The sequence below is a fragment of the Saimiri boliviensis genome, chromosome 12 (assembly GCF_048565385.1).
Source record: "Saimiri boliviensis isolate mSaiBol1 chromosome 12, mSaiBol1.pri, whole genome shotgun sequence".
Classification (NCBI taxonomy): domain Eukaryota; kingdom Metazoa; phylum Chordata; class Mammalia; order Primates; family Cebidae; genus Saimiri; species Saimiri boliviensis.
Window position 1 is genome coordinate 92,914,476 of NC_133460.1, and position 18,407 is coordinate 92,932,882.

At 38.3% G+C, this 18,407-nt stretch overlaps 1 long non-coding RNA gene across 2 annotated transcripts in view; it reads right to left on the reverse strand.

The window, feature by feature from the left end:
• Positions 1-2,523: 2,523 nt before the first annotated feature.
• Positions 2,524-18,407, reverse strand: part of LOC141580728 (uncharacterized) — a 608,846-nt gene continuing 592,962 nt past the window's right edge. For both annotated transcript variants that reach the window (XR_012513019.1, XR_012513018.1), the window contains one exon: positions 2,524-3,383. This is a non-coding gene — a long non-coding RNA (uncharacterized LOC141580728). The remainder of the gene's footprint in view (positions 3,384-18,407) is intronic.

Here is an 18,407-nt window from a genome sequence, read left to right on the forward strand (position 1 = left end):
TCAAGCATTAATCAATTGTGTAAATTGACACAATTTATTTTACTTTCCTTAGCCTCAGATACATAATTTACAAAATGGGATTATATTGCATACATTATAATAATTTCTAAGATTAAATGAGGTCACAAATAATCAGGTACTTAATATATACCCATATATAGAAGGAGCTTAGATACTATTACCGTTGTTACCATTATTATTGTTGGTTTTGCTGCTGCTGCTATTACTATTAGTACTACAATTTCTATTGTAGTAATAATACTAGTATCTCTTTTCACACAACTATTCATTTACCACTGCAATGGACTGAATGTATAATAACAGGAAAATATTACATATTGCAAGCTCTGGCAACAGTATTTCTAAGATTAATCACTACACTTTCCCTTGAATGATGGGTACGACTACCCTCTGTCACTGATTGCATCACAATCCTGTGTTTTTACAATCAAATTTATTTGGTTCTATTTCTTTGCAGGGCATTTTTTCGTGGTTAGAGGTAATTTAACTCATGCAAAGAAAGCAGTATGAGACAAAGAAATGCCTGTTTGTCTTTGAAATAACTGTATCAAATTTTATATACCAATTCCAGAGTGTCAATAGAAAAGATAAACATCATTTACCTAGCACTTTCAATTTTTCCATTTGATGTCAACTATAATCCCGTGAGATAGCTATGATTAATACCACAGCTACATAAATAAGACAGCTGAAGCTATTAATGGCACTTTTCCCATTTGAATTCTAAGTGACTGGTAGAGCTAAATGTTGATTGTGAGTCTTTGTACCAAAAAAGCTGTTCTTTCCACTACAGTCTGTATTTTGTAATCCATTAATCTGGTCAGCCAATAATTTACCATATTCGCAATTCACCACATCTCAGTCATTTAAAGGGTTTGGTTTGAGCACACTTTGGCCTAACGATTTCTCTCCCTTTCCTCTTGTGAGTACCTTAAGAACACAAATTAATGCCCTAGTTTCATCTAGCGAAGAACTAGATACTACTGAAGAAGAGAGAAGAGATATTCCTGGTGGTGGAAAGCCAAAGGGGATTTTAGGTTTCAGGAACCTTGATTGAAATGAGTTGAAAAAATAGGAGAGTCAGAGGATTTTCCTTGGGTGAGCATATGGGTAGTCCAACAGCTGCCTTGAAGATCTAGAATTGAGGCCACAACATTAGTGTGATAAACTGAAGGAAAGTAGAAAAGAATAACTACTTTCAGTTTTTCAAAGTTCTATGACTTATAATGTACAAATCAAGCTTAAATGGAAAGTAATGCTTTATAAATTCTGCTCTCTCTCTCTCTCTCTCTCTCTCTCTCTCTCTCTCTCTCTCTCTCTCTCTGTGTGTGTGTGTGTGTGTGTGTGTGCGCATGTGGGTTCATGTGTGTGTTTGCCTATAAGACAAGAATAAATATTGGGGCTTAAATTCCCCCTTCCCTTCCATGATAGCAGTTTATCGATCCTTGCTGATCTTCAAATAGGATAAAATAGAGGTTAAGTTTCAGAAAAAGACAAAAGAAGAATGTCTAAGGTTTGATAATGCCATAATAGATACTTTCTCCACACGATGAGTCTGCGGATTTTATTTAGAATTAGGGGATGGCTTTCAAGTTTTTTTTTTTTTTCTAATAAATATTTCCCTCTAACTGGGTACACTCTGTATTTGTAAAGGAATATTTGATTCTTTCAGAATTCAGTATCTTCTCTAAGTGGTTTACGAAAGGGCCACTAAAGTCTCAAAATCTACAAACTGCACACATATCCCGCATAAATCTCTTCTCTTACACACATTTTCTGCTTCTGCTAAGGATTGTGTATCTGTGTCAGCCTTTGAAATCCAAGCAGCATGGCCTTCAAGAGCATGGTCATCCTTTCCAAATGTAAGACACTCTTTGTTTTTTATTATAGCACCTGTCCTAGAACCTTAAATAAGACCTTCTAAAAATTACTGTAGAAATATTAGGAATTTGTTTAGATAGACAAAATTTGTTTCTCCACGTCGCACCTGCTTGGTGTTTGAAAATGAGCAAAACAAACAAAACAGAATTTCTCTGGCTTTTAGCCCTACACATTGTTGTGAACACTGCAGCAACCTCTGAACTCCCTAATTTATATCGGGAGTCTCCTTGTAAGGACAATATTTTGGATGGGCTGACTGGTTTTGTCCCCAAAGGGCAGGGAGGTGAAACATGGGCACTTTTTTAAAAACTTTTTTTTGAGGTGGAGTCTTGCTCTGTCACCCAGGCTGTAGTGCAGTGGCACAATCTTGGCTCACTGCAATCTACGCCTCCTGGGTTCAAGCAATTCTCCTGCCTTAGCCTTCTGAGTAGCTGGAATTACAGGCAGGCACCACCATGCCCGGCTAATTTTTTGTATTTTTAGTAGACATGGGGTTTTACCATGCTGGCTAGGCTGGTTTTAAACTCCTGACTTCATGATCTGCCCACCTTGGCCTCCCAAAGTGATGGGATAACAGGTGTGAGCCACTGAGCCTGGCCCATGGGCACTTTTATTGCCATTTCTAGTTTATGATGTTATCCATGTAATAATACATATTTCCACAGGATGTATGGGTGTGGGAAATGGGTTCTACTGTTCTCTATACCATAAGCACTGAAGGCCTTCTCAGTGTCTCTGTCATCTGGTCCTGCATGCCTAAGAAACTTCAACCCCATTCAGACACTCAACTCCATGATCCTGCCATGTGAACTACCTAATGTTCCTCCACTGTGTCAAAATCTCTGTCACCTCCGTGGATGGATCTCACTTCTAGGAGGATTCTTCCTCTGCTTCCATTGACTCTCTCATTTTTACTATTTCTAGTCTTAGGTCTACAGTTATTTCCTTCCAGAATCCTCCCAGGTTCTCCTAGACATGTTCTCTGTACTTTTCCCCCTCAGGACTCTTGCCTCTACCATAAATGTCTGCTTAATTATTTCCACTTCAGGACAGTGAGCTCTTCAAGATAGAATATGGTGTTAAACATCATTTTATTCTCTGTGAGTTGCATAGTGCTTAAGATGCAGGAAGTACACAATGAATACTTGCGTGAATAAATTAATAAATTTCCAAGTCGAGTTCATTGTAATTTCTGATTTCACATAATGTTTTGGCCAAAAAACATAATTTTAGACTTTTAAATTCACTACAAATTCTATCAAAACTAAAAGCAGGAAGAATAGTAGGTGTTTACCAAAAGTAAAAATCAAAACAAAAACCATTGGGAGTTTCAGAATGAAAATGCAGTTAATCCAATTCTCTAAATACAGTACCATAGTACATATAGGAGGAGGCCAATTATTTACTCACTGACTAGGAGAAATTCAGCCAAATTTTCTGATGGAGCCATTCACCTCGTACACCCCAGGGACTCTTCTATCCTGAGAAAAAAAAAGATGATCTGTGACAAGTGCAGTTTCTATGTGCTCAATTGTTTTTTTCTTAAGTGCGCAGTTTCCCAGCCTGCTGGCCTTTCCAGTTCCTGGGGAATTTCTGACATTACTGACAATGAAGCCAACATATCCATCTAACCGCTTTGGAGTTTTACAAATAGAAGGTGTACCTGAGTCCACAGCTCCACATTCTCATGAGTTGAAGCTGTTTAAAGAATGAGTTTGTTAATGTAAATATTAGAGCTCTCTTAGAATGTATCTGAAACTTCTCTCTCAGCCCCTTAACTTCAGGTGGCCTGAAAATGTTTCTGTGTAGAAACTGCAAAGTGCTTCCTAATGTCCACCTCTTAACCACATTGCTCTCTCACTCAGTGCTAAAGCTGGAACTCTTTCAACAAACCTTTCTACTTTTGTACTAGTGATCACAAAATGCAAGAGTTTCCTGAAGACTCTGGTGGGCCAATCGATGCAGAGCAAACCACAACAGGAATCCAGGGCAGGCTGTGGGCTCTTGGTGGAAAGTAAATCCTCATTAAAAACCAGTCATTCCAAGATAAAAAGAAAATCAAATCAGAATTTAAAGATAACACCTTTTCATTTAAAATTGATTTTTCTTGTTTTGAAAAGAAATATAATACTAACAAGTGTATTTAGTTTTTTAAGGACATGAAGAAAGCAAGAAAGTTTTTCCATTAATGTAAAATCTGACCAAAGCTAAACCATGCCATTAAAGTATGAAAGAGGCTGTGGAATGTATGAGACCTCTGAGTAATGTGTGGTATTGTCCACGTCATGGCCTGGGAAACTTCTTGGTTCAGTCTTAGCCACTCATCAGCCACAAACAACTATCTATAGCTTGTTACACTGGCAGTGTAAGGAGAAGAAACTAAGGGAATTCATCGAGGAAAGATGTAAGAAAAAAATAATTTATTTTTAAAGTGGGCAGAGAGATTCAATCTTAGTGATTAAAACAATAAATAATAGCAATAAATGCCTAGTATATTTTTTGAGATTTTGCTATCTGCTATCTCTGTGTTAAGCACTTTGTATGTATTATTTCATTTTAACTTAGAGAAAGCACTGCTTTCCTTCCTCAGTTGGTCATAAAGATGACCTCTGCCTCATGGAGCCCTGAGTGTGAGCGGAGGGAGAGGCCATGGTACAACTGATGGATGACCGGAAGGTCAGGAGCTGGCAGTGCCACGTAAGTAGGCCCTGTCCTGGATGTGACATTTCCATCTCACAGTACGTTCCCAACCCCCCAAACCGTGTGGTCTCCCTTTCCACATGGTTTGGAGGGTAGGACAGAACCCATCTCACAATGCTTCATTTTTAGCAAGACCTAGTAACATGCTTTTTAGAGAAGCGTACACATTCATGCTGTGATCGGCATAGTCTTGCTCCAGCACTCTAGGAATCTCTATTGTGAGTCTCCATTTGAAGCTTGTGATGAATTCCATGTGACACTGATCCTGTGGCACAAATGACAGGGCTGCCTGAACTGCAGCTTGAGTCTGCTTCACAGCTTTTTGTGCTCTGGGCTCCCCTTAAAGCCAGCAGCCTTGTGGGTCACCTGGTACATGAGCTGTTGCAGTTTCCTTAGGGCTAACATTTGCTGCCCTCCAAAACCTGGAGAGCCCTACAAGGTGTTTTGCTTCCTTCATTGTTGAAAGAGATGTGAGGTGCAATAATGTGTTTTTTTATTTTGGAGGGAAAGTCACAGCCTATCACAGATCATTGACCTCCTAAATATTTCACTGATGGAATGCACCTCCAAATTTCATTCATTCCTTTCCTTCTGAAGCTCACGTATAATAATAAGGTCTCAGATATATTGCCACTTTGGGCACTTACAATGTAATAACACAATGTCATTAAGACACTGTGCCAGTCAAATGTTCTACTGAGGGTCAGATGTTCTAGATCTCCTCAGACTATATTGTGACAGAAGGTAGGAAGTTACATGGCCCTTTGCAAAGGATATAAACCAACCTACTGTTAATTTTTACTTGAATGAGAAAAGTTTATCCATGTCCTTTCTGATAAGGATGAAAAGGGATTCATTCTTTGGACTAATAGAGGCACACATGTATCCTGAGTGTACGCTAATCTGCTCTAGCAAAGATACTGCCTTACTAATACAAATGGAATTGAGGCTACTGTTTGGTTAAGTTTGTGGTAGTCTACTAACTTTTTTTTTTTTTTTTTTTCTAGAATATATCTAGGTTTTACAGGGACCAGACTGGTAGAATAAATGAAGATAAAAAACACTACTGCTGAATCTTTTAAATCTTTTAGAATGGCTCTAATTTCTGCCACTCCACTCTCAATTTGGTTTGCATTTTCTATTTTGACTAGAGGAGAAAACTGGAGGATTTTCTACTATAATTGTTCTTACTCCACTGTACAAGCAACAAATGTGGAGCTTGGGCTGGATTCAACAGTTTTTTTATATGCTTAGATAGTCCTACCTCCCTTGTGTCTGGATAACAGGGTAAGTCTCAATATCCCTTCAGGGTAACTGAGAGTGTCATTTCTATATACACATGAGATGCTATTGTGGAGCCTTTTTCCTGTGGAAGCCTGGCCTTTTCTTCATGTGAAGGGTTCAGGATCAGGAAACTCTCTTGAGTCTAGACACTGCGCAAGGAATTAAGACTTTTTATTGGGGAAGTCGCCCTCAGACTCTTAATTATTTGCCTTTGTTTTATTTGTATAGAATAGTAAATGCCATTGTTGACTGACAATCTTCTTTCCCCTAGAGATACAGAGCTCTGCTAACCATCCTCATGATCTCTGCAGGTCAAACTCCTCTCACTGCAACTCTAGTCTTACTGCCCATTATGATAATTCAGCTGCCTCCTTTTGACCCTTGAATGGCCCTGCTTCATTCCCATTATTTCAGAGGTCTATCATCACATTGCTATTAGTGAGGCCCGTTCAATATGACATCTTCTGGTGATACTGGTGCCTCTCTCACCAGCCCATTCATCCCTGCCTTGGTAACATAATGCCCGCCAAGACCTACTGAGGAATATAGCCATCTGGTGGCTTTTCTGGCCTTACTTATTATATCTGTTGTAACATATATTTTCCTCTAAGCCTTTTGATCCATTCTTCTACCACCTGCTACTGCAATTCTGACCTTTCTACTTTACTTAGTGCAGATTGTCACTTTCAACAAGTGGACCCACCTAGCACTGTGTTAGTCTTATCCTTTCTGGTGCTTTCCAGGGTGTTAAATATGCTATCCTTTATGAATGCTAGCAAATCATAAACTATCCCTTATCCAACGTTGTCTTCCAATTCCCTCCCGTCCTCCAGCCAGAACTCTCAGAATTTAGTACCCGCATAAGTACTTTTCTGGTTCACAAGGGAAATAAATGTCTAGGTTTGGAAGCTACAAGGTATAGCACCTTTTATTCTTGAGGAGGTCAAGCATCTTCCTGGCCAGATTATGCTGAGACTTAAACCTTATTATTGGACTGGTCGTAAGGAGAAAAAGTCGGATCAGATTCTGGAAAATGTGAGAAGGTAATATATTTTCCTGCAAGGGAGTTGTCACTGGATTATTTTCTAGCAGAGGTGGTAGGGTAGCAGGGTGACACTAGTCTTTATCTGTGAGAAATGAGCCATGTTTACTCTTCCAGAAGTTTCATTGTAATAAAAAATGCAATGATCAGTACCGCTGTTCTCATTCTCTAATCCAGGTTCTGCCTTGTGCTAATCCATGCCATCACCCAGTATAGAAAACCCAGCTAGTTTGAAATTTCAAACTTGTCTAAAGCTCTGCTACTTTTGAGATTACGGACTAAGCCTGGTATTCCAGTTTTTCCACTTTCTGGCTACAGGAAATTTTAGTCACTTTAAATGTTGTCAAAGAGGCCTTCTGGCACTCATACCTACCATTTAATTGTTTACTAACCATGCGTAGACTTGCATTTTGTTTTTGCAATCACCAACCACTCCTGCCTGATGCCACTAGCGATGTCAAAAGCAATATTTTTCTAGATTGTTGTCAACTAACCTAAGTTAAATATGTTTGCTGGCCTGTGTTCAGTCAATAGTTTCAATTTTGTCTTGCAAACAAAATTGCAAGACACTTACCACTGCAAATGGAATTGAGGTTACTATGTGGTAGCCTACTATGTGGTAGCCTCATAATCATTATAACCTTAAATGTCTAGTAAAAACTACTATCCTCTCTAGGGAAAATCTAACATTAATCCAGGTATCAAAATGTAAGAGTGTAAAAATGTGGCTTTTTATTGTTATTAAATAATTTCAGATAGTATATAGAATCATTTTTATTATCTGTAGGATGGTTGGTTTTCTTCATACAAAATATCTTCAGGATTAATCCTTAATGTCATCTTCAGATGTATCTTCTGGCCTCATTTCAATATATATTTCAGCATACATGAATGCTGCCCCACCCTTCCTTATCTCCAAGTGATGGGTGCCCTGAAATGCCTGACCTGTGATCTTTTATTGAACATTTTTGTCTCAGAGCATGCCTGAAGCAAGGAGTGCAAGTCTATCAACTCCTAACACCATTTCTAAATCCACTCTGCACTCCACAAAGCAAAGCAAAATGTCTGGCCTCTAGTCAGTTTTCTAAAGAGCTGATAAATATCTAGGATGCTAAGTGTATCATAAAAAAAAAAAAAAAAAAAAAAAAAAGAGCCAGACAGAAAATTGGATGCTTCTAGGTGTGAAGTGGAAAATTGAATACAAAAAAAATGAAAGTTGCCAAAGTGTCAGGGTGTGAAATTTTAGGTATATGTATTTTTCCGTTTTGTATTTCTTTTAATGTATATGCAATGATATTTGTTTAAATAAATTAAGGTAAAAGAATTAAACTGCCCAAACAAATAGGAAAACTATTAAACATCAGTATCTCTCTAGGGGATTTCTCGATCCCATGCAGCAGTGAAGAAAACGAGTTGCCCCAGCCTAAGTGATTGAGACCTGCCTTTATCAATACCAGCCCAAGCTAACTTGTCAGGGGAATATTTTCAGGTAGGATTCCTAGCAGGTTTATCTTGTGAGCAGTGTTGCTATGTTCCTGGGGTAAAAATGTATATAAGGCTGGGTACGGTGGCTCACACCTGTAATCCCAGCACTCTGGGAGGCCAAGGCAGGCGAATTACGAGGTCAAGAGATCGAGACCATCCTGGCCAACGTGGTGAAACCCCATCTCTACTAAAAATAACAAAAATTAGCTGGGTGTGGTGGCATGCACCTGTAGTCCTAGCTACTCTGGAGGCTGAGGCAGAAGAATTGCTTGAACCTGGGAGGCGGAAGTTGCAATGAGCCTAGATCGCACCACTGCACTCCAGCCTGGCGCCTGGCGACAGAGTGAGACTCTGTCTCAAAAAATAAATAAATAAAAATAAAAAATGTATATAAATTTTTTTGTGATATTATCTTGATACCATTTTCATGCAATCTTTTATATAACTTCCAGAGATTGTAAGAATTAAGGTGATATTTACAAGGTTCCTAAGTTCTCTGGACCTGAGAGTCCTAACTGTTGAAAGGAAACAATTATTTTCCACCTCGGACAATAGCAAACTCATTTCCTCCCCATATTATGTAAACTTTTGTTTTCTGACACTGTGAGGCAGGAATGGAAGGAATCACTGTTGTTTAAAACAAGAATCAACACAGTTGGCCTGTGCACAAGCACAAAACCCTTCTGCTAAGATAAAGGCAGGAAAAGAGCCCCAAAGGAAACAGAGTGACCGCAGTGTAACACTGGGCTTGGGATTCGACTCTACCACTCACCAACTACGTGGTGGTGGAAGCTATAAGTCTCTCTGACCCTTACTTTCCCATCTTTAAAGCCAGTGTAATAACAAGACACCAATCCTCTCTCCCTTGTCTTTTTCCCAAGGAAAAAGATGGAAGAATAACCCTGGAAAAAAGAGACTGAATGGACTGTATGATCAAAAGATAATGAAATCTACTGAAATAGCCAGACAAAGTTAAATAATATTAAATCCGAATGTGCTACCTGCCAGGGTTTTACTGTAAGTTAAAAAATCAATTAGTTTTATCATGTCAGTTTTGTAAAAATTAAAATGGCACCTATATTTTCCCTGTTACAAGGCCATTTACCTATTTCTAGTTGCAAAAGGAGAAACCGTACTTCTGTTAAAAAAGAAAAAGATCTCAAAGCAATAACTATTATTCTAAACAGTTAAATGCTCATTTAATGTTGTGAAGGTATTTGTGAAATACATTTTACTTCAGCTATTGTATGCTCATAAGAACAGTGTGAAGCAAGAAAAATCATCAGCCAAATCAGAGTTGAGTAAATAGAAACTTTCAGAGTTTCTATATCAGTCCATTAATGAACTAGAAGGAAATAATGGAGAAGAATTTGAATCACGGCCCATCTCCCAAACCGGAATTTTTAACTTCTCTATTATACCATCCTGAAGACAGAGGAGATTTTTGCATATGACTTGGCTGTGAGAAACTCTTCCTGAAATGAGAAATTTGATGTGGAAGAAGAAGCACAAGCTCTGAAGCCAGAAACACCTGAGTTTCAATACCAGCTACACAATTTCCTGGGACTACAGAAAATTGACGAAAACTTACGTGCCTCAGTGTTCTCCACTGTAAAATTGGATGAAAATACTGTTCTTCAAAGTTTGCACATGATTTATAATCTAATGTATAGAAACTAACACAATGCCTGGTACATAGTCAGTGATTTGCAAATGGTAATATTGGTTTTGCTATTAATTAATACAAGGATAAATGATAAAATGGTCATGGTTGCATCCCACAGAGTTTTCTACACGATGCTCAGAGAGCTGTATCAATCCGTATTTTCATTCCCCCAGCACAGTGCTATGAAAGTCCATGCAGAAGGGGAAGGATAACTCAGGCACTACAATTGCTAAGAGCACTAATAGCCTATCTGTACAGCAGTTACTCCATGCCAGTCATTGTTCTAAAGGCCTTAGAGACATTTAAGCCACACCAACTCTATGAGTTAGGTGATATTATCACATCATCCATGTTGAGGATGAAAAAGTGCTGCAAGAAATATTAAATAACTTACTTAAGGCCATATAGCCAAGAATGGATGGAGCCAGAAATTGAAGATAATTTGGCTCTAGATTCTGGATTCACAACCACAACTGGTTACTGATGTGGAATTCCTAGGAACTGCAACAGGGATAATACAAGAGGGGAAGGGTAATGGTATAGTGTCACTTTTGCATGAAATTGACTATTTTTTAATAAATATATCAAAACAAAGTAAAAAAAAAAAGAAAAGATACAAAACCAATAGAGAACCAATCTAGCATTTCTCTGTCTTTCATTTTTAAAGCTCTATACTCTTTCCTGGTGAGTGTGTGTGTGTATGTCTGTGTGTGTGTGTGTGTGTTTGTGTGTGTGTGTGTGTGTGTGTGTGTGTGTATGTGTGTGTGTGTGGTGGTAATAGCAACAGTAGTAAAAAAAAAAACATGAACACATTTGTCTCTAAAAGATTTTTCCTTAGTGAGAAATAATTAATTATACAACCATGTAACTAGCATACATAAAGCACTCTTCAATAATCAAAGTTCTTTGCCTATGTCTATTTCTCATACTAAGTCTTTGAAAAAGGTGATGATCATACCAATTTTCAAATAAGGAAGCCAAATCTCAATTAGTTTTGACATGTAAGTCAATCTGTTCTCTGACTCTAAGCGCCACACCTTGTATTTTATAGATACAGTAGCTATGTCCTTCTACTATGTACCAGGTTGTTCTAGGCACTCAATAGATGGAGATAAATAAGACACAGCACAGCTTCAGCCTTGAATGTCCTCCTCACAAGCTAGTGGTAAAGAGAGACATGAAGATATACAACGATACAATACAGTATAATTATCTAATTTTTGAAAGAGAGCTAGGGAAGAAGAGTACTGAAATTAGGGTGAGAAGATAAATCATCAATAATGTTCTAAATACAAAATGACTATGGTTGTGCAGCAGTATCAGCCTCGCTGTTACCTAGCCATCTCCAAGCCTCTGTGACTCACATGTTTCTAAAAAACAACTGATTTCATCCCTGGGCATCAGAGTGCACAGATCATGTATTTATGATATCATTTTCTTAGCATACAAGCCCTAAGTTAATGTTGTTTGAATATACCGTTATATACCTTTATATACTCTCCAATTTTGAAAGGTGGTGCTGTGAGGCAAAAGCATGTTTAGAACATGAAGAGATATTTTATTTTCTCCTTTAATGTCTCAACTCAACAGCATTACCATCACAAAGAACCCTTTAAACTACTGCAGTAGCCTGTTGAATTGAGGGGTGGCGTAAACAAGTTTCCTGTATTCTTCATCAAAAAACAATTCAACAACATATTCACAGAATGAGTCAATGAATCATTTGTTTCTAACATTCACAGGGGGTAGTAGGCTCTATTTCTAACATGTACAGCAGAATCTTGTTGAAGCTTAGCCAACCACTCAATTCCCATCGCTGTTACCCTTGATGAAGCAACTACCCAGCAGAATTTTCCCCCATGGAGTGCATTTAATAAAATATATACCATCAGTTCTGAGGAAACATCATAGTGAGACCTAGTAACTACTGAAAAGTATGCAACAAGTCTAGTCCTAACCAAGCTGTGCAAATGAGAGAGACAGAGATGGGCAACTCGGGCAATGACAGCCATACAGAATCCAAATATTTAACACTTAACTATGGGAACACGTTTTCATCTATGATAACAACTCTTCAGAACACAAACACGCATACATGAACACACACAAACACACACACACACACACACACACACACACACTTCCCAGGAGTTATCAGTGGTTGAAATTCGATTGTAATTATCTTTTATTTCTTCCTCCAGTTGATTACCCTCTGTGTAAATGACTTTAGCAATTAATAAGTGCTTAATAATGGACTATTAAGAGGAAGGAGGAGGATTAAGGCAAGATATTTAATCCTCAGACAGGATCATCAGTTTCTGTGTTTCTGTAAAATCAAGGATCACCTTTGCATATAGTGACGCTATAGACATACCTGGAGTGCAGAAAATTCCATAGAGCTTTGGAGACCAATAAGCCTGGGTTTAAACCCTAGCTAAATTTGTATGGACTCTCAGTACTTAATCTAATTTGTCTGTAAAATGCACTGCAGAGTTATTGAGAACTCTGACTGGGGCCATAAATGTGATAGCTCTAGCTTCATATGTTCTACTACATCAGTGACTGGAACTCAGTAAACACTTTTCTTTTCTGATCTGCTACTTGTTAGTCATTCAACCAGTAGTGGTGGTTTTATATTGAAACATCCACTCTTTTAAGCAATACACCAGAATGAAAAACATATGGCTAAATGGTACCTCAGATTCAGAATTTAGTTATCAAAATGTACTTATAGTGTGCTTCATCTTGTGACAGATGCTCTTTTTATAGACCCTCAACACTTTGACTGTCTAGAACATGGGGACATGTGTTGAGCTTCTTGAATCATCACGACAAAAGGCAAATGTGAACAACCAGTGAGAAGGAAAGAGTTCAGACTCAAATTTGGATATTTGCCAGATGTCCAAGGAAAGCCAACTGCTTTCATCACAGGTTACATCTGTTTAATTAGCATTGAAAAGCATCTTTAGATGACCACAGAGGAATTAAATAGCTACAGATAAATGACCCAAATGGGCTAAATGATGCTATAATACACAGAGGGGAACAAAACACAATCTAGTAACATGACTGCAAGAATTGCAGGTTAATAACCTTGTATTTTGCAATTTAATGGGGCACACACAGCACCAGACGGGGAGTAAATGAATGATAGGACATAGTGCATATCCTGGCACTGCAATAAGTAAATTATTTTAACACTAATTGCAATGAAATTGCCTTTCTTTAATATGATCCTATAATTGCACAATACCTTGTTCAGTGCCTGACTCTTTCCTAAATGGGCTACAAATAAAAGTAGTTGACTTAGCTAAAATGGTCATAAATGTACCCTCAAACTTTTCTTCTGTTGGGGTAGTGATTGCTGGGCATAGTAACTATATCTAATGGGATTGTTATTGTTTGTACATACACAAGAGAAAAACAGCATTAAAATGAATTGGATAAATCTGAATCCCTCTTGCACTATAAGAAGCAACACATTTTTTTCTGACTCAGTCCTCTTTCTGGGATGATAACTGTTGCCAAGTATTGAAGAAACTTTTTGGTTATCCAGTTTTGCTTTCATCTACCTTCTCCTTAGGTAGATGACTCTCTGGTCAGAAATGCTACTGTAACTGTGACCGTGGCTCTGCCTTTGTGTATACCATCCCCAGGCTAATGATTCTCCTTTGGTGTCCTCGTCTTCCTGGGTATATTTAGCTCTCTCATAGTCCTATTCTCACCACATGTATTTATTTGCCTGTTTATGTGGGTTTCTGAGTCCAGAAAAAAGACCTTATTTGTATGGCGAATGCTCTAAAAATATTGACTGCCTGCTTAAAAGAAAAAAAAGGAGAATGAAAGAATGTGAAATTCAAACTGACTACTTATCACTAAAAGTTCATATGTATGTATTCCCTTAACCAACTAATGCTTATTTAGCATCTGTCCTGTGCAAGAATCTCTATATAATTCCACCCGCCAAGCTGAGCATCAGAAGCTGTATCTGCCCACTTTCTTTATCTCACTAGTGCTGATACAAAGATATGCCCTGCTTAAGAATTATATCTTAAATGTAAGATATAATTTCTGCTTTCAACAAATTACACCATCACTTGACAAAAAAGGAACATAATATTAAACCAACTGAATAACAAAAACATTACTTACTAGGTGCTGCACTGAATTAAATATTAAGATGTTAACTCCTCACCAGAGCCCTGTGAGAAAATGTCCTATTATCTTATTTTGCTCATAAGGAAATTGAGGCATAGATTAGAAAACATCATCACTTTCTCTCTGAAGGCAAGTGATGGGCGAAGTTCAAATTTCAACCAAATGGTTCCAGTGTTTCTGTGTATCACAACCTCACCATATGACTCTCAAAAAATAAAAGTTACACATTTAAAGGAGGGAAACCCATTGATAGTCAAGAATTAGATAGACCAGAGAAAGTTTCAAAGCAAAGATGAACTAAGCCTTTAAACACAGGGAAGAATTATGAGGGCAGAGAGGAGCAGATGAAAGGGATCAATCAGAGTGAGAAAAATAAGCATAAATGTACAAATGAGCATAAGGTGGCAGAGGGAAAAGGCTCAGGTGAACTGTAGTGAGTGATATGCCTGGACAGAAAACTACAGAAGACTTTCACTGCCAACTTAACAATCTTCAGAGGCTTTTATTACCCAAGCACCCCAGACAGACAGTGCTGTTTACCAGTGTTTCTATACCTTAGCTCGACAGGATAATGCCTACTTCTTTAAGAAAGCAACAGAAATAAATGATTCAGATCACTCCCCATGCTACCTGCCTGACCATGAAGAATCCGGTAAGGGCCACAAAAGGTCTATAGAAATCTGCTAATCTGAGAAAAGGCACTCTCTCTAGATAAGCACATGCCTTATTAAGCAGATGGTATCTATGTGCTAGTTAGATAAAGGAAGTGTCAGGGCTGATACCGCTGCTGATACTCAGCTTGGCTAGTGGGCGAACGCTGGATTTCAGTGCCTAAGCAGGCCCACCCCAGGCTTTTGCACATTGCCAACTTTGACCAACACTGAACACCATAGACTCGACCACAATACAAACTTTTTTGGTTCTCCTAATTTTAAAATACTTGTTGAATTACAAAGATTATTTATATATGCATATATACAAAGTACTCTTTTATTCTGTTCAAGAAATCAATAAGCTATTGATGTTTAGCAAAACAATTATAAGTTATAAAAGAATCCTTAACTAAGTAATTCTATCTATGGAAATATAATCTGAGAAACTTTATTTTTTTATTTTTTTGAGATGGAGTTTTGCTCTTGTTGCCCAGGTTGGAGTATATTGACATGATCTCAGCTTACTGCAACCTCCACCTCCCAGGTTCAAGTGATTCTCCTGCCTCAGCCTCCCAAGTAGTTTAGATTACAGGTGCCCACCACCACACCCAGCTAATTTTTGTATTTTCAGCGGAGACAGGGTTTTGCCATGTTGGCCAGGCTGGTCTGGAATTCCTATCCTCAGGTGATCCATCTGCCTTGGCCTGCCAAGTGCTGGGATTACAGGCATGAGTCAATGTACCCAGCCCTGAGAAACTTTTAGAATCAACTTTGTAAATTTACATACAAAAATGTTCACCATGATATAATTTACACTAAAATAATATTGGAAACAATAAATTAATTGCATTCATGTAGTGAATAATACAGCAGCCATTAAAATGGTTCATTTTGTGTTTGTAATTCCATAGGGGAGATGCTTATATAACATTAACATTATGAAAAGGATTAAATTGTATGTAAAACCTGACAGTAAACTACATCTATTTTAAATGAATTTTTTAAATACCAAGAATAAAGTTGGTGGTTTAATGGTAAAATAATTTTAAAAATCCTCTTAGACTTTTAAATTCACAGGATCTTGTACAATAACATATTATTTGTATTATTTTTTAAAATCCCAAAGCAATTCACTTCAATAACACACACTTTCTGGCATTTGCACTAGAATCTAGACTTCACAAAGGAAAGAGATAGAACGTGATTTTTACTTTGAAAGGACTCACAATTTAGCAAAAAATAACAAATAGAGACATAGTTAAAGCAGAAGAAAATTTGAAGAGCAAGTGAGCTTGTCTGTGCTAGAAAATAAGTAATTATATAAATATTTGACCTTGGCAATTGCAGAGGGAGAAATAATTTTTCAGGAGATTTGACAGATAAAAGGAGAATGGACAAAGGAAAAAGCAGTTATCACCCTGTTGGAAAATAAGAGAAAAATACCAGCTTATTCCATGTCACTGTATATACAAATAAGAATAATTTCCAGGATAAAATTCAACTTACTACTTCAGCAAGATTGAATAAGATAGAGGAAGACATATTGGAGGAAAAACAGATACCCTTTGAATGTTTTTACTTAAGAAATTTTGGGTGGTTCTAATAAATTTATGATTTTATTATTTATCAACAAGCCTAACCTTGAGAATTCTGTAACAGTTGATCTGTGAATTAAACTTTTAGAAATACTTTAACATCTACTGCCTACTATTATTTCCTAAATTATGATTTTGTTTACATTCTAGTTCTCAAAGTAATTATGTTATTATGGGAATAAATCTTTTTCCTTTATTTGGTCTTAAGAAAGTCTAATGAGCATGATCAGCTAAATAAACACATGGTGACTCCTTGTTTGGGGTTGAGTTGTGTCCCCAAAATGATATGTTGAAGTCCTAAGCCCCAATACCTCAGAATGCAACCTTACTTGGAAACAGGGTCTTTGCAGATACCTCAAGTTAAGGTGAAGCCAATCAGTTGGGCTCTAATCTAGTATGACTAGTCTTCTCATAGGAAAGGGAAAGTCAGACAGAGACAGACACACACACAAAAGAGAATGCAGAGACACAAGGCAAACAGCCTGTGCAAATGGAGGCAAAGTTTTAATTGAGGTATTCACCAATCAAAGAAGCCCATGATTGCCAGCTATCAGCAGAACCCAGGAGAGAGGCAAGGAACACATTCTTCCTCAACACCTTCAGAATGATTCAGCCCTACCTACATATTGATTTCAGACTTCCAGACTCCAGGATTGTGATAAAACCCAAGTATGCTGTATTAAGCTAACCAGTTTGTGACATTTTATTAAGGCAGTGATAGTGGCAGTTAGTGATAGAGGCAGAAGGCTGACAAATGCCTAAGCAGATAGGGGTGGGTCTCCAGTGAAACCTGACCTTCAAGTCAGAAACTGTCCCAGGTAAATCCTTGGGATGAATGAAAATCTGCTTTCCCATTTGTCACGCCTTCCTCTGATTGATCCCCATCCTTTACTTATTTTAAATATACCCACCCTTTCCTAATTGGTTTTGACCCTGCTGTCACCACCTTTGAGTGGTGTCTTCACTTTGACCATTTTTTGCATACTCACAAACCAATCAGCACACCCTCCCTATGCTGACCCCTTAAAAAGCCCCAGATTCAGCCATATTGGGGAACTTTCCTGTCTTCAGGTAGGAGAACTAGCCCCGTCATCTCCTCTTTTTGCTGAGAGCTTTCTGTTTCTTTAATAAATGCTACTCCACTCACTCTTTGATGTCCGAGTACCTAATTCTTCTGGACTGTGAGACAAGAACCTGGACTCAGGCTGAGCTAAGGAGGAAGGGTGAGTAAAATGCGAACCAAAACCCCTCTTTCATTTTCATTTTTGAGACTTCTCATCCTCAGACTTATTTTTTTTTTCTGAAAACAGATGGAGCACTGGGTCTCTGCTAGCCAATTAAGAATGAATGGTGGCCGGGCGCGGTGGCTCAAGCCTGTAATCCCAGCACTTTGGGAGGCAGAGGCGGGTGGATCACGAGGTCGACAGATCGAGACCATCCTGGTCAACATGGTGAAACCCCGTCTCTACTAAAAATACAAAAAATTAGCTGGGCATGGTGGCGCGTGCCTGTAATCCCAGCTACTCAAGAGGCTGAGGCAGGAGAATTGCCTGAACCCAGGAGGCGGAGGTTGCGGTGAGCCGAGATCGCGCCATTGCACTCCAGCCTGGTTAACAAGAGCGAAACTCCTTCTCAAAAAAAAAAAAAAAAAAAAAGAATGAATGACAGCTATAGAGGCTGCCACCCACCCCTTATCACTCTCAGGGGTCCTCCAGGGTTCAAGTGATTCTCCTGACTCAGCCTCCGAGTAGCTAGGATTACAAATGCGTGCCACCATGCCTAGTTAACTTTTGTAATTTTAGTAGAGATGGGGTTAGACCATGTTGACCAAACTGGTCTCAAACTCCTGACCTCAGGTGATCCACCTGTCTCCACCTCTCTAAGTGTTGGGATTACAAGCATAAACCACTGTGCCTGGGCCC